The sequence below is a fragment of the Leopardus geoffroyi genome, chromosome C1 (genome assembly GCF_018350155.1).
Source record: "Leopardus geoffroyi isolate Oge1 chromosome C1, O.geoffroyi_Oge1_pat1.0, whole genome shotgun sequence".
Lineage (NCBI taxonomy): Eukaryota > Metazoa > Chordata > Mammalia > Carnivora > Felidae > Leopardus > Leopardus geoffroyi.
This window is the reverse complement of record NC_059328.1, coordinates 32,838,393-32,855,981: the sequence shown is the minus strand read 5'-3', so window position 1 is coordinate 32,855,981 and position 17,589 is coordinate 32,838,393. Positions and strand designations below refer to the sequence as shown.

At 46.1% G+C, this 17,589-nt stretch overlaps 1 pseudogene; it reads left to right on the top strand.

Annotated features, from left to right (window-relative positions):
- Positions 1-16,680, top strand: part of LOC123596784 — a 40,542-nt pseudogene extending 23,862 nt beyond the window's left edge.
- The last annotated feature ends 909 nt before the right edge of the window (positions 16,681-17,589 follow it).

Here is a 17,589-nt window from a genome sequence, read left to right as displayed (position 1 = left end):
AATTCAGTGCTCTCTGGATCTAATCTAGAGCTTATCTTGCCTTTGTATTTTGGTAACCATATTCTTTTAGTTCCACAGATATATATTTGTGTTTTCTTAAAACCCACTTGTTTTTATTTTGATTATGTCTCTTTTTTGTGTTTCAAATTTCTTACTCATTATTAATGGATGTATTACCTTGGTTTGTGCCTTTGAACATTATAGACTTATTTAGACTTATTTTAAAATTTTCATAAGACTGTTTCATAAAATTAACTTTATCTCTAGGCATTTCATGTTTCAATGAATAATTTCGATGGTTCTGTAGGCTGTCTTCTTTGGTATTAGATTTCTTCATTTGTTATGACAGCCACATTTTGAGTGTGTGTGTGTGTGAGAGAGAGAGAGAGAGAGAGAGAGAGCGGGGGGAGAGAGAGTTTCTCTCATCCTGTTTGTCTAGCCGCTTTGGGATTTGCAGTTGCCTCCATGTGACCCTCCTCCATGTACCCAGCAGAGCACCAGGTGGAATTTGCTCCACAGTGATGTTGGGGCTAACACAGATCCAGTCATGGTCACGGGGCAGCAGGTGCCTGGCTCAATTCCTAGCCAGGAAGTTGTATCTACAGCCTGCTTTTCTAAGCCAAGAATCTCCTGTAAAACTGTAGTCTCAGGAAGTGAATTGATAATTGCTTTTTCTTAACAGGCTTCTTCCTATAGAAGGAGGAGCCCAATCCAGCCCCTGGATTCAAGCAGTGAGCCTAGCTCGGATCCACTTTTGAGCATGAAGCTCTGTTAGTCCCCATTACATGCTAGAACCCAAAATTCGAGCTGCCACTTTGTGCTTGCAGACTCGGAACATAACAGACTCATGGCTTCAAACCCTCTCACCACTTTATAATTTATTGCCAGCTCTGGTCAATGGAGATGTTTATCTTTTTTCCTGCTATTATATTTTATAAATCATTGCAATGTATTTGGAGCAAAGGGTGGATCAAAGCATTCATCCTTGGTGGTTCATCTTGACTGGAAGTCCAATCTACGTTGTCAAGTTTTTCTTTTTGTTCGAAAATCCATTTAATTTCAGTTGCTGAAAGTTACGCATTATAGCCATATAACTACATACTGAAGATAATATTTTTATTAAATGATTTTACTTGTATTTCTTATAAACAATTTCCAAAATTTATAAGCATTTTTATTGTTTTGATGAAAATAAAGCAACTTAAAAGTCTGTTGGCTTTGCTGGGGATTTTTGTGCTCTTCATGTAAATGTGGCATCACCCCCCAGCAAAAACAACACAAAAATTCTATGATTCAACTGTAGAACTGGGTGGAAAAAGTGCACAATTGATGTGTTGATAGAAGTCCGCCTGCTGTGGTGGGGAAGAGTATTGGGAATCCCTGGGAATTCCTCAGTCTTGGCTTTAAGTCCCAGTGCCACTGATTACTAGTTGTGTGACTCTGGGAAGGTTACACAGCCTTTTAAGCCTCATTTTCCTCAACTTCGATGTGTTGGCAATAGCAGAAACAAATAGGATTGCTTGAGGATCGAAAGACGTAATGCCTATGATGTGGTTACATCTGGCACATAGTAAGTGTCCAATAAATGTTAAGCATGATCATCATCATGATTAAATCATGAGTATATGTGTCAGTTAGCTTTGGTAGATAAAACAACCAAATCATGAGGTTAGGAAATAGCTGGAAAGTTCATCTGAAAAAAAAAAATAATAGCAAAATAAACTTAACTCTTTTATTATGCATCACGTATGGTCCAAACAATGAAAACCACATCAGTCTCCACCACAGAACAATAAAGTTGTATCAAACCACAGCAATGAAGAAAATTTGGCTAAACTGAGTTTTCCAGACTAGTAATTTTAATCAAATTTGCCCCAGCCTCCAGTGGTCAAAATATCACCCTCAAATTTTCCATAGCTATGAATCAAAACCTTGCCAGGAGAGAATCTGCCTTTCTCACCACTAAAAAGTTAGCATCTTGACATTTTTCTACTCTTCTGTTTTTATCAGTAGTTTCTATTAATGAAATCACAGTTCATTTCTTCCCTCCTGAGTTAAAAAAAAAATCCTAACAAACTGAAGGATGATCTCAGTCTGAAAGAACAGTTCAACTTTGTGATGATGCAATGCCTATAAATATTGTCCTATTAGACAAGGGCTCAGTGGCTTAAGTGGCCTAGTTAAACAATTAAAGCTAACCTGCTTGGTCCCTTGGGCTCACAAAACCAAGAACTTAGGGACTCAATACAATCCCAGGGGACTCAACTTTAAAGGCACCTTATTTAACTTGCTTTTAAAAATAGCGCATGGTGCGTGCGTGTGTTTAACTTGGCAGACACACTGACTAGGGGGGTCGGTCTGTCTGCCTGGTTTAACATCCGCACAACACCTTTCTTTAATGGATGTGGGGCAGAAGGGTGCTAAAACGAGGTATTGATGCATGTGCGAAAGCTTGTCACTTGTTCACAGAGTAATGAGACAACCGTAGGGGGAAGGAGAGGTCAAAAGCAGGATCTCTGCTAAAGAGAGAAAAAGGACTGTGTCTCCAGGGCTGAATTCACACCATATTTGGAACAAGCGTCAATATTGGAACACATGACCCCTCTTTCTTTGGGAGCTGGAGAGGAAACTTGACATGCTGGGATCTCAAAGACACATTCAAAGGCTTGTGGGTTCACCTTTAACACCAGCCAGCATGGTTACCGGTTCACTATTGCTTATGTCTTCAAGGTGAACTCCATGGAAGAGTAGATATATTTATATTGGAGGCTGAAGAGCTCTCCCTGTCCTGCCCTGAGGTGTAGAAGGACTCTGCCAAGTGGGAGCCTGGAATTATCCACTTTCTGGTCTTATTATTGCCAAGGAAGAACGTCAAGAGAAAATAGAGACACAGAGTATTTTTTTTCTCACAAATACCTGTTGGCCATTTGTATGTCTTTTTTGGAGAAATGTCTATCCAAGTCCTTAGCCCATTTTAAAAATCAAGTTATTGGGGCGCCTGGGTGGCGCAGTCGGTTAAGCGTCCGACTTCAGCCAGGTCACGATCTCGCGGTCCGTGAGTTCGAGCCCCGCGTCAGGCTCTGGGCTGATGGCTCGGAGCCTGGAGCCTGTTTCTGATTCTGTGTCTCCCTCTCTCTCTGCCCCTCCCCCGTTCATGCTCTGTCTCTCTCTGTCCCAAAAATAAATAAATGTTGAAAAAAAAAATAAAAATCAAGTTATTCGTTGTTTTTGCTACCTAGTTGTAGGAGTTCTCTATATATTTTGGAAATTAATCCCTTATCAGATAGATGATTTTTAAATATTTTCTTTCCTTCTGTAAGGTACTTTTTCACTCTTTTGATTATTTCTTTTATGAAAAAAAATGTACATGACTCATCGTCAGGGAAATGTAAATCAAAACCACAATGAGATATCACCTCACACATGTCAGGATGGTTAGTACACTAAAAAAAAAAAAAAAAACAACAACAAGTGTTGGTGAGGATGTTGAGAAATTGGTACCCTTGTGTACCACTGGTGGGATTGTAAGATGGTGTGGCTGCTATGGGAAACAGTATGCAGTTTCCTCAAAAAATTAAAAGTGGACATTTCATATGATTCAGCAATACCACTTCTGGATATTTATCCAAAAAAAAAAATCAGAATCTAAGAGATAACCACACTCCCATGTTCATTGCAGCACTGTTCATAATAGCCAAGATGTGGAAAGAACCTAAAATGTGCATGGACAGGTAAATGGGTGAAGAAAATGTGATGTGATACACACACGCGCGCACACACACACACACACACACACACACACACACGCATACAATGGAATACCATTCAGCCTTTAAAAAACAGGAAATTCTGTCATATGTAACAACATGGATAAACTTTGAGGGCATTATGCTAAGTGAAATGAACCAGTCACAGAAAGACACGTACTGCATGATTCCACTTACATGAGGGATCTAAAATAGTCAAATTCATTCACTCGGAGAATTATAGAGTGGAGTGGGGTTGCAAGGTCTGGGTAGAGGAGGGGGGTATGGGGAGTTATAAATCAATGAACATAAAGTTTCAGTTAAGCACGATGAATAAGGCCTAGAGACCTGCTGTAGACATTGTACCCATAGTCAGCAATACTGATTGTGCACATAAAAACTTGTTAGCAGGCTAAAGCCTTATGTTAAATGTTCCTAACATACTACATTAAAATGAAATGAAAAAGAGAAAATTGAGAAAGCAGCCAAGGAGAGAACCTTGGAGAATGACGGAAGTTTGTAAATGTGCAAACTGAATCTTTCTGTGGTCTGGCATTCCCAATCTTGATGTCTTTGCTCAGACTCTTATCTTATGTTTGGATTCCCTTCTGCCATCTGTGTCTGAACTCTTCCAATGCCTCAAATGGAAGTAATCCTTCTCAATATGATGTCTGTTCCTGTTTATTGGCATTGATCACTCTTTCATGTCATAGTTCTTTGTACACACACACACACACACACACACACATATATATATGTTTCATGGTCTGGGTTTTCTGGTGACCAAGAATCTCAGCTTCATGGTATTGTGGTCCGAATACTCACTGAGCTTCCAGAAGGAGGAGGAGGAGGAGGAGGAGTTGGAGGAAGAGGAGGGGGGAGAAGGAAGACGAGGGGAAAGGGGAGGGGAATGAGATAATGAGGAGGAAGATGAAGAAGATCATCATGATGGCAGCATATCTGAGTGGAACAAATATAACTTTGCAAGGCAGACTGTCCTTGGTTTGAACTTAACCCTGCCATTTGCTAATTGTGCAGCAATTGGCAAGTTCCTCAACATAGAAGAGCAAAGTTATTTTGAGAATTAAATAAATTAACCTACAGTTGTATGTGCTCTCTTCTAGAGCACCACAACAGATGCTCCAGAAATAGTAAATTTGTTTTTCTTCTCTGTCTTCCCCCTACCCAGTCCATGATGGTTCCTAGCTTTAAAGAGATTCCATCTTCAATGTACTAGTTGGGAATCTTTCAGTTGCAAGTGACAGAAACCCAGCTTAAGTAATGTAAAAACGAACATTTGCTCATGTAATTGCAAAGGCAAAGCAAGGCTTGATCCAGGGCTAGTGTCGTGATTGGAACCTGGTTTTTCTCTCTTCGCTTCTTAGCTCTGCTTCCTCTGTGATCATTCACTTCTCAGGCAGGCTCTTTACCTTATGGCAGATGGCCACCAAAGCTTCAGTTTATGTCCTTAGCAACATCAGAGGAAGGAAAGCACCTTTTTTCCTAGCTGCCCTAGCCAAGGTCTGAGAATTTCATCCAAGTGGTTTTTACTGGCCTGGCTTATATCACATGCCCATCCCTGACCCAACACTGTGGTTTGGGAAATGTGACACACTGAGTGATGGCATTGAGTCTCATATTTTCTCATAACTGAGGGAGAGAATAGCCCTGCCTAATCCACATGTACCAAGAGAAGGGAAGAGATGGTTCCTTAAGGAAAATCTGGGGCTGTGACCAGAAGAAGGTGACTAAGTGACAGGTAGGAAAAACCTCACCATGACTTACATGAAGCTAGATGTGCCTAGGGAAAACTCCTCCTCTGCTTGGTGGAATTTCTAAAAACTCTGTACAGACATACAGACGCCTTTACACTTCAGTGATCTTGGGTTTCCTTACCACTTTCCCGGTGCTATAGAGTGTGTGTGTGTGTTTGTGTGTGTGTGTGTATGGTTCTAGTGAGCTAAGTGACATCTTGGGAATATGGTGGTTCTCTCAGAGTCCTGGAAGGAAAGGACACATTCAAAGGGGTTGGACGCAAGGCATATTTATATAGATGTGGGCAGAGTTAGCCAACAGCAGGTAGTGAAGCTCCCAGGGTCTAGCCTGGTGTAGCACAGAGATGGAAGCGGATTACCAGAGTCCAGTGGGAGCTGGGTTTGCAGAAGAAGGTGACCGCAGAGGAGTTGTGGCCTAGGAGGAGCACAGTCACTCTCCGGAGCCATGGCAAACAGGGAGGGAGCAGGGAAGTGAATACTCCAACCTCCCTCTACTCCCACACTCTATTCCCAGGCTGTTGCCTCGCATTGGCCAAACCCGAGCAGAAGCCAGACAGCAAGGGAGCCCAGGTGAGAGCGTGCACAGAGCAGGGCAGAGAAGCGCAAAGCACAGACAGTAGCCAGCAAGGTCCTACTGTTCTGCAAGTGTTACTCTCTGGGAGGAAGGCACGGTGTGTTAGCCACTTGGCCCGAGATCAGTGCGGTTGGGGGAAGGGGAGTGTTTAGTCGGCGTCTGGCTAAATTCTGATTTATTCTCTTTGCTTTTGGAAATGTAATAATCTCTCCATCAAAGCTCCATCTATCTGCCAAAATGGTGCATGTCCTTTTGTACAAATGAAAGAATTACTGCTATTATACAAACACTGAAAGGGGAACACATTTGCATGCAAAGGCGAAGAAAGAAAAATCCTATTTGCAATAAAATTAATTATACCAGTGTGGCGAAGAGACACATGAGTATCCATTTAACACTTGGACAGGAGCAGAACCAACTTTCCTTGCCAACCCTGATGAAATAATGGAAGCCCCAAAGAAAAGGCCTAGATAGAATAAATAGGAATTGGGAATTTCTGGCCATTTTAAGACTCCCCCCACCCCAACAGAAACAAAAGATTGAAATGAAGGGGTTTTTTTTTGCAAATATTAACCATGAATATTAATGTTCTATGGCTGATGCCTGAACCCGAGTTCCTCGTTAAAACGGCCTTTTGATGGAGGAACGTCAGCACTCAGGGTTTGCACCTCGTGTCGTGGAGAATGTCCTTTGCATCTGAAACCAGAAGGAAGGTAGATGCAGGAGGTTTGGAACCTGTCAGGGGTTTCTTACACTATTGTATTGGATCATTGGGAAAGAGGAACTTTGAAAAGAAAAAGCAAAGGAATCACCTTTTTTCTGGAGAAGGGAAAGCTGAACTGTCAACCAAGGGACATTCAGTTGATAAAATGCTCCCTTACTGGAAGCCTGGGTGGCTCAGTGGGTTAAGCGTCCAACTCTTGATTTTGGCTCAGGTCATGACCTCACAGTTTGTAGGTTTGAGCCCCACATTGGGGTTTGTGCTGATGGCATGGAGCCTGCTTGGGATTCTCAGTCTCCTTCTCTCTTTGCCCCTCCCCCACTTGCTTGCTCTCTCTCAAAATAAATAAACATTAAAAAAAAAATGCTCCCTTACCTCCCAGGCTCTTCATGTCATATAGATGCTGGCATTTTGCTTGTTGGTCTGCCTCAACCAGATTGAGAGCTTCTAGGGCACAAGGACAGTCTACCTAGGTCTTATTCATCCCAGGTTTCCAATGTTTGGTACAGACTAGGCGTTCCATAAATGTTGAATTGAGACATTTATTAATGAATGAACCACAGAATTTTACTTGGGGCTCCATGTAGCCTCAGAAATCACCAACTTCAGTGGCTCTGAAAGAATAAGTGTACTCGGGGTGAGGGGTTGGGGGGGCTAAGGAAGAGGAGATATATATGGGAGAGACTGTTTTGAAAAACAGGGCCCCCAGATCCACCTGTCATTATAGCCTCCACCTGGGTATCAGGACCCAGCGAGTGTGAACATTTATTTTGAAAAGCTCCATTAGGTGACTCCTAGCCCAACCTGGCTGAGAACCACTGGCCTAACATCTACCCACCCAGCCACCCCTCCAACCCTTCCTGTTTCCAGGACTCAGCTCAGCACTCGACACAGAACAGGTGTTAGTTCCTGAGCAAGCCAATGTCACAGGGGAGACTATTCAGAAGTAGCAATAATTTGCCCGAGGTCGCCTACAGTCAACTTTGGGTGGTCCAGGCACTCAACGCCAAGACTCATCACAGAAAAAATGTTGACTGTGGTTTTTCAACACCTTCCCCACTGCTCCCCAAATTTGATTAAAGTTGAAAGCTCTCAAGTGTGAAAGAGGATATATGTCAGGACTTTCGGGAGAAATGGGATGCCACTAAACAGTGGGACCAGCCCTCAGAGGACGAGAGGGATTCCCTTGCTAGATCCTCTACTTGAAGTGTTCAAATGAGATGGACGCTCACTTTACCAGCTTGATTAAGATTAGATGCAGCCTTTGTGGAGGCAAAGCGTGGACTAGAAGCTGTTTAATAGCATGAACCACACACCTGCGTCACCTTCAATGGGAAATTACATTGCTACCACGTAACTTGGAATAGGTGAGCGATAACGAGCGCACCATTGAATACTGGCTCTGTCACCTACTAGCTGTGTGACCTTGGGTAAGTTACCTAACCTTTCTGTGCTTCTGCCTTGTCATCTGTAAAAAGGGGTTATAATGGCACTTCCTGGGGTTGTTTGTTGGGATGAAATGAGCTAATGTATGTAAAACTCTCCGAACAGTGTTTGGCATGCGGTAGGTGCTGATCCAAGTGGGAGCTGTCATTAGTATTACTATTGTGGATGGCATACCCCACGGGAGATGGGGCTGATGTTAACTTTTGTTGCTTGTCTACAAGGCTCTGCATAATTTAATAGATGAAGTAAAGACTGACGGTTGAGGTTGTCTTCACTGTATGACACTGAATCAGATGGAGCCTCTTTGTGAGAGAGGATACTTTGTTTTCTTAGGCACGGTGGTGATATAAATGGTTTCCTTTGCATTTCCCGAATCCCAGAATCTTAAGTAGTGGTAAAGGGCCCGTGGTTCATCTCAGCCTGAATTGACAGGAAACTGACTTGCCCAAGGTTGCACAACTAGCGTGGCCTGGTCTTCTAATTTCTAGACCGTGCTCTTTCTGTCCGTCACCATAGTTACAATAACTCAGCGCATGGAAATGCAGTTTGTTTTCACATCTGTAACGTTTAAAGTGAAACGCACGCATACACACACACACACACACACACACACACACACACATCAAGGTGCAGACAGCACTTCGAGTTTGCAAGGAGCCGTCAGCACTGAATTGGAATGCACCATGTTCTCTGTTTTAAGGGAGGCGATGAGGCCACATCAATGTACCGGGGTCTTTAGTTATAAGTCACAGAAATAAGCTCTCACTTGAACGCTCAAGGAATGCATTGGAAGGATAGCAGGTAGCTTGAGGATTGAAGGAGACTGGCAAATCAGGCTCAGAAGATAACCAGAACGAGAGGCCAGGCAGCGACTACCACAGCCGGGGGTCACCCCTCAGGGTCAGTGTAGTGAAGATGCTGTCGGGTGCAGCTGCCCCTGGACACCAAGGCCAGAGCCCCTACTCCAGCCACTGCTGCTTCCAGTGGACGCTCACCCTGGGGCTCAACTGTCATCAGTTGTCTCTTACCTCCTCTGTCTTTGCATCACGCTCTGTGATTCAAAGCCCCAGAAGGAGGACTCTGCTAGCTGAGCTAGATATCTGAGATCTGGTGTGGTCGGCAGGTGGGGGTGCGGGGCCAGAGGGAGAGTCTCTGGCCTTCCCATGCTGGGCACTGGGAGGAAGGTCGCTCCCTACAACCAAGATTTACAAAGAAGGAAACCCCCTACTTGGAATTCTTCCCAATGAGAAGGTGATAGAATGCTGAGTAATCACAAACGAATGAATAAACACAATAGAAAATCCATGACATAAAAAAAAAAATTCCAGGAAAAGTATATGGCCCAGATGCCTGCCCTCCTCCCTCTCTGGAGTCAGCATACTCCACTTGCCCTGTTCTCTCCCAGCTCTTCTTTACCCCCATCGCTTCCCCATGCCTAACAAAAGAGATGCTCCAAGGAGGAAGTTCAAGGTCAAATGATTCTCCTGCAGCTCCGCTTACCTCGGTCACCACCAGATTCACCCTGGAACGCTTGAGTGTCTTCTGCCTCCCGTTAATATAAAATCCAACTGCCTGACTAATTTTTTTTATTGTGATAAAATTCACATAACATAAAAGTCACCATTTTAGCTATTTTTAAAGTACACAATTCAGTGGCATTGGGTACATTCACAGTGTTGTACAACCATCACCACTATCTAGTTCCAGAGCATTTTCATCACCCCAAAAGGAAGCCTCATGCTCATTAAACAGTCATATCTCATCCTGCTTCCCCTGAGCCCCTAGAAACCATTAGTCTGCGTTCTGTCTCTATCGATTGGCTTATTCTGGAAATTTCATATAAATGGAATCATATGCTAGGTAACCACCTTCCTATTAATTTTCTGCCTGCCCCTGCTACAGGTTCTCTAAGATCTGTCTCCTCCCTACCTCTGAAACCTCATCTCAGCACATGACAGGGAACCAGCACTGGCTATTCAACCCTTCCCCCATAGAAGGGAGAGGGAGGAAACATCAGAAAGATAATGAGAATCCCCTGGAGAGACAGAAAATGGTTGGGCATCTCTGTATGATTAACAACGACACAGAACAGAAGAGGGCTGGGTAGGAGATGGGGGGTAGGCCAGAGGAAAGCTGTTTAGTTGAGTAGTATTCTTTCTCTTTTGGGGGCCGTTCACTGCCCACCCCTTTAACTCTTTAAGGCAGAGAAACAGCAGGGCCACATCAGTGCTGGCCGGGATGGTGACATATAGCAGGGCAGCAATGGACTAGATGGGGCAGGGAGGGATTCAGGGCGGGTTCAAACCATCCTACCCATCTCTGAGTGTCCCTTCTTCCCTCCAGTGAAGGGCAAAAAGAGAGGCTGGATGGCCAGTGGGGTGGAGTGGCCCGATTCTTTGTTAATGCTGCCGGATCCATTCTCCACCCTTCTCTGCTTTATTCCTTCCCTGGGTGGCTGAACCCTCTGGATGGCATCATGTGGACTTGCTGGAGGGTTTTCTGTTCGGGTTGGTCGATGATAGGCACTTCCAGACTAGAGAATGGGAGGACGGTAAGGGCCCAAGGTGCTTTTTCCCTTCTGGCTCTGCTCTTAAGCCATTCCCCAGGCAGGACCTCTGCCTGACTACAGCTCCTATGAGGCAGCCTCTCCTTCACGCTCCCCTCTCGTGTTGCCTCTGCTTGGTCTTCATTCTTAGGGGTGGTAATGGTTTCCTGCTGTTGTTGGTGTCTGGGTGCCTCCCCCTCTCCCAATAGTCCTTTCATCGAAGTCTTCACTTGAGCCACACGGGGTGAGCTCTGTTTCCTGCTGCGACCTGACTGATCTAGTGTCCATTTCCTCCCCCAGCTCCTGAAGAATAGGAACGTTGTCTTAGTCACCTCTGCATGCAAAGGTTATCTGGCCATAAAATGTTAAATGAATCAATCAAAGCTGCGCTGAAACCTGTCTTTTCCCATGAATTTTGCAAAGTCAGAACAAAGAGCAAGCATAATCAGCAGCATGTTCTTAACTTCTATTTCCAGGAAAGCAACTTGCGTTCTTTCCACATTGCCCCTTCCTGAGGTTCCCAGTGCCTTCAGGTATGGCCTTGGTGTCCCATTGCAGTATTGGACAGGGACCCAGGCAATGCTTTGACAAATTAGGATGCTGATTACAATTGCTTGTCCAAATGCATTATTTTAAAAGGGCTACATATCCCATGTGTGAAACCTTTCTACATAATTGCCAGCGCAGTGTATCAAACAATTTGTTCAACCCTTCAGGCTTCTAAGGTGCTTAATCTCATTTATTAAGTGACTCTCCTCCACTAAATAACCATCCTGGTCTCCTTCCTCTAGGCCTTGTTGCTACGGATAGACAAATCTGTGCTCTGGATTTGCTGGCTAATATATCATCACTTCCCATTGATTGAAGGTGATCAGTGCTGGGAATGCAGACATGGGGGGAGGCTGGCAAGTTAGATGCATGATCCAGAGGTCAGATGTGGGGGGAGAGAGAAGGTGCAGGGGCGTTCTCAGGTCTAAGAGTTCAGGTAGAAGAGGTCAGAATCTGAACCATGGGTCTAAAGCCATGGGCACCACGGTAAGAAGACAGTCGGAAAGCAGGGCCCCTTATATGCTTCCTTCCCAGACCACCCCTCCTTCCCTCCCTCACTATTTTCAGAGTGTAGAAACAAGCGGCTGAAATGTGTGTGGGGGGGCGGGGGAGGGAGGGTAGAGATCTGGGTAACTCCTGGTATAGGCTAAAGCTTGAGGATTTCTGTTTGTATTTCTAGTTTCAGCTGTCTTTTGTTGGGTTATACTGGAGAGTCTTATTTTCCTTAGTGCTTACTAGTAAATGATAATGCACTTACATCTTTTTGAGTATATTTGCCCTTCAGAGACTTAGAGGATGTGAAAGCTGGCAGAATTCTTAAAGACTCTTCATATTATCTTTATTTTACTAATGGGAAAATAGAGTCCCAGAGAGATTGTTAAGTGTTTTTGTTAGGACTACTCATGTTAACAGACAGAAAACTAAACTCTAACAATGAAGGGAAGGTTATATTTCCATATAACTGGAAAGTATGGGACAATAGTTTCAGGTATGGCTTGATCCAGCAGCTCACTGCTCAACAATGTAACTGAGGTTTCTGTTTATTTTCTATTTTCCCATTCTGCCTTCCTCAGGATTCATCCACTGCCTGGCAGTCTAGCCTTTATCCTTGTGGTCACATGTGGCTGTATTAATTCTGGGCCTTATATTATTGATAGGAGCTACAGCATAGACAGCAATCTTCTTTTTGTCAGGAGTCCTCGAAAATGTCTTCTCAAATCTCATTGTCTGGACTGGGCTTCATGTCTTCCTTTGAACTAATTTCTGTAACTAAAGAGATGGGATAGAATGATTGCTTTAGGACTATTAGGCCTAACTCCTGGAGTTTGGAGTCAGGTTAAGTAAGACCGTTTGGGTTAGAGTGGAGAAAAACTGCTTTTCCAAAGGAATTTTGTGGTTCTGATGGTGGTATAATGAAGGAATGGGTACTGGGGAGGCTGACTGCAAATATCCAAGGACAGGGACTCAGCCAAAGTCAAGCAGATGGTTGTGGCCAAGGTGGGACTAGAATCCACCTAATCGTCTTCAACATTTGCCATAGATGGTTACATAATGCCACTTGAGGTAGCGTGTGTTTCACAACAGACATCCAAATGAAACTATGCATTTGCTTGTTACATTGTTTATTCTTCAGCTATGATCACAAGTAAGTACAAAAACACACCTTGCCACTTAGGAACCATATGAGTACAATTGTCTGAGTTACTTAGTTTCGCATCTCATTAAGGCATGAAGACTTTCTGGAGAAATTGAGTGGATTTTTGAGATCAGAGTCAAATCATTTAAGTAAGTGCCTTTTAGTCTTACTGAGGGTTTAGCTGTCTTCTGGAACTTTTCTTTTTGAATTGGAATACAGTTATGGGACAACGTGTATGAGATGCTTTAGGCCTGAATTTTTTCTTCTCATCCTTCTGGGGAAAATGCTTGTTAATGTCCCTCAATGACATCTCTTTTTCTTAGTCAGGAATTATAGAGGCAAAGAAGAAGAAAGGAAGGGTTGTGAGCACCTGCCATGGGCCAGGCACTGTGTTAAGCCCTAAAGATAAAGAAAGGAAGGCTAAGCCTTTGAGGAACTCCAGGTTTAGTGGGAGAGGCAGATAATTAAATGGATAAGTAAGATACCACGACAGTAAGTGCAAATGGTAGGTAGAAGGGCAGGGTGCTTTAAGAACACAGAAAAAGGCAGCGAGTTCAGAGCAGGGAGAGCCAGGAAAAGTTTTCTGGAGGAGAACTCAGCAAAGGATGAAGCTAGCTGGGTAAACAGGGAAGGGTATTCTACACAGACGGGCCTCGTGAACGCAGAGGCATGAAATCTTACAGTGTGTGGACATGAATCTCCAAGCAATTTAGAAGGGCAGAAATGCAAGGGCGAGGCAGAGAGTGGGGAGCAAAGATGTGGGAGAGGCAGGCCAGGGCTGGGTCACAGAGCTTGAAGGCTCTCCCGTGGGCGATGGGATGCTGCTAACCACTTGTCAGTAGGTAAAGACACGGTTTGTGTTTTAGGCATATTTCTGTATCCATTAGGTGCCATGGTTGCAGGCAACTCTGGTTAATTTCCAAAGAAGGAATGGATACTTTGGAGAGAGGTAGAATCGTCCAGAAAACCGAAGGAAGAACGCAGCACCCAGGCTCTGAAGGGAACTCCCAGCACAGAGATAGCAGGAATTGACTGGGGGTCTCCTTGGTTGGGAACAATCAGGTCCAACCACTTTCATTGTTTATGTGGCTCTGCCTGGGATCCACATACCAGATGAAGACTGTCCTATTGCCTCAGCTTGAGGGCACACCTAGCCTGGGTTGGGTAAGCTCAGCATCTTGGTTGACAGTCTCACCAAGCCTGTATCTAATGGGAAAGGGTGGGTTCCCAAAGCAAGATCAGGGTGTTGCTATCATAAGAAAGAGGAATGCCAGCTATGTAAGCTAAAGCAATGGGTGTTCACTTCCACAGCTCTTTGGAAGCTAGATTTGAAGACAACAAAAGATGGGGGGGGGGACGGAATTAGAAGGCATAAGATGATGGGGGGTGTGGGTCAGGGCTGTGGTAGTACCTACCAATAGAGAAGGACTGTGGGATTTAGGAACACTTAGGGGATAAAAATTGGTGGTTGACTCTAGAAGAGGGAAGAGGGAAAAATCAAGGATAACTCCCAGGTCCTAGTATGCAGCAATAGATATCTCTACTGGAGAGAAAGGAGAGAGTGGGGGCAGGGAAGATGACAAGTTGCTTAGGACCCACTGAGTTTGAGAAACCTGTGAACATCAGGTGGAGGTTAGAATTTGAAGCAGTAACTGAACTCATAGACACGGATAACAGAACCTAGAAAGGATTTTGGAAACAGCCACAGAAAAAGCTGGCCAAGGAAAAAGTCAAGACAGAAAGAATGGAGAGGAGGAAGAGAACCAGGAACTCTCAGGCTCACAGAAACCTTCAGGATTCCAGGAGAGAGCAGATTTCAGCTCTGGTACCGGTAGAAGCCACATTCTAGGGAACTAGTGTATAAATGGGAGATGAGGAAGTTCTGGTAAAAACATGTATGCCACCTTTGCAAGAATCTTGGGTGTGAAGGTCTGGGAACCTGCAAGGTAGCTAGCTCTAAGGCGTACAGCCTCAAGGGAGCTGCGTGTTTTCTTTTTGTTTCTGTTAGATGCATTGATTTTTTTTTTTAAATGAGAACAATTCACATGTCATACCTTTCACTCCTTTAAAGTATATTATCCAGTGGTTTTTAGTATATTCACAAAGTTGTGTCATCATCACTCCTATCTAGTTCGAGAACATTTTCATCACCCCCAAAAGAAACCTCATGCCCATTAGCAGTCACTCCCCATTTCTCCTTTTCCATGGTTCCCTGGCAACCATTCATCTACTTTCTGTAGATTTGTGTATTCCAGACATTTCGTATAAACAAACTCACATGACATGTGGCCATTTGTGTCAGACTTTCTTCACTTAGTTTTCAATGTTTCTCCATATTATAGCATGTATGTGTACTTCATTCATTTTTATGGCCCAGTAATATTCCATTGTATGGATAAACCATAATTTACCCTTTCATCAGATGATGGACCCTCCGATTGTTTCCACTTATGGCTATTAATGAATAGGCTACGAACATCTGTGTGCAAGTTTTTGTGTAGATGTTTCCAATTTCCTTGAGTATATACTTAGGAGTGGAATTGCAGGGTCTCAGTGTATTCTTGCTGGGAGAGACTTGATCTTTTTTTTTTTTTTTTTTAATGTTTTTTAAATGTCTTATTTATTTTTGAGACAGAGAGAGACAGAGCATGAACAGGGGAGGGGCGGAGAGAGAGGGAGACACAGAATCCGAAGCAGACTCCAGGCTCCAAGCCGTCAGCACAGAGCCTGACGCGGGGCTCGAACTCACAGACCGCGAGATCATGAACTGAGCCAAAGTCAGACGCTTAACCCACTGAGCCACCCAGGCACCCCTGGGAGAGACTTGATCTTGTTTGCAGGCTGAAGGTACTGGAACCAGCACAGAGGGGAGAGTATGGACAGGGGGTGGGGGAGGAGGAAGAGGTAGGTGCTGGAGAAGGGCCACTTACTTCAGCCTCACTCACTTTTTCTGCTGGCACAACCCTAATGCCCTAACCTCATTTCTCAACTACTAGACCCTCTGCACACACATCACTCTTGCTGGATAAAGCACCCCTGGGACCCGTCGCAGATGCGTCCAGGCTGGTGGCTCGTTTTCTGTTGCAGTTCACAATTTTGGGGTCTCCTCTGGTTAGAGCCTGGCCTATTCTGGTTTGTTTTTTCTCCCGTAGATCCGTTCACAGGTGAATAAGGACCATCCACCATGTAGTCTGAGTTTGATTCCTGGTTCCTCAGGGCCATCCAGGGCTCCCAGACATCCCGGATGAGGAAGGACGCCCGGTACCCACCGCTGGGGACCGAGAACGCCAGCACTCAGCTTTCTGCGTTGCCCTTCGCAGCCACCGCGCACGCGCCGCTCCCTGCCAGGGAGGAGGCGGGGAGTGGGCGGGGCGGATATCTCTCAGACCAATCGGAAGCGAGCGCCCCCGCCCGCCGGGCTGGTGGACCGAGCTTGACCCCGGCGGTGGGCGGAGTAGGCAGGGCCAGCCGCGCGGCCGCGGAGGGGGCGGGGCCCAGGGCTGGAGGCGGGGCCTGGGGCTGTCAGTCCCGCGCCCGCCGCTGCCGCCGCCGCCGCCGCCGCCGCCGCCGCCGCCGCAGCCGCCGCCGCGGTTCCTTACATGCCGTGGCCCGCTGGCTGCCAGCGCTGCCGCCCGCCGCCCCGGCATCCCGAGCCGCCTCCCGCCTTGCCGGCCCGGCGCGCAGGTAAGACCGGCCGCGCTACCGAGCCCTCGCGCCCCCTCCTCGGCATCGGTCTGCCGCTCGGGCGCCCCCTCCGGGCTGTGTCAGCGCCGCGGCTCCCCTGGCCTCCCGGGGGCGGTCCCGGGGGGCGGGACGAAAGGCCTCCCCAACCCCCTACAACCCCCGGGCGCCGCGCCTGCCGCGGGGTCCCCGGGCCGCGCATCTGCAGCCCAGCGTGGGGCCGGTGCCGAGCCCCCCCCCCCTCCCCGGCTGATTACACAATCGCAGGGGCTGGGGGCGGGGGTCTCCTCCCGAGGCCCGGCTCCACACCTGTCCCCGCGACGCGCTCCCGGGCAGAGGGCAGGGACCCAGCGCGACAGCGGGGGCCCGGAAAGTTTCACTTTGTGGTCGGGGTTTGTTGACATCTCAGAGATGCGGGGAGATGGAGGCTGAGCCTCAAGGATGCGCCTGGCGCGCAGCCTTCCCTTTGCCCCGGGGTGGCCCTCGTCCAGGTTTCCCTTCCAGAAGTACTGCCTGAGAGCCCTGCCCCGGGGCTGGAGGCTGCTGCAGGGCACACGGGTCGGTCAGCCTTGTGTTAGCGAACCCTGGCCCCAGGATTGCAGCAGCTGAGGACAGCTCAGCCTCCCGCTCGGCTCTTCCCCCTTTCCTAATTTAGTATTGACATTTAGACCAGGTAGGCGAATTTACTTAGCGTTTCCCTGACAGTTTATATTTGTGAAGTGCTTTGCCATCCCTGATTAGTTAATTAACAAGGTGGGAAAGCAAAATAGATCCTGAAATCCATGGCTAATGCCTTGAGTCTAGCAACTCTTTAAGAGCCACTGAGAGCTTTAGGCTGTTTGCGATGAGATGCTTTGGGCCAAGGTGCTGCCGGGAGAGCTATTCAGTGTCTTCTGGTTGCCTGGGAAGGTTTGGG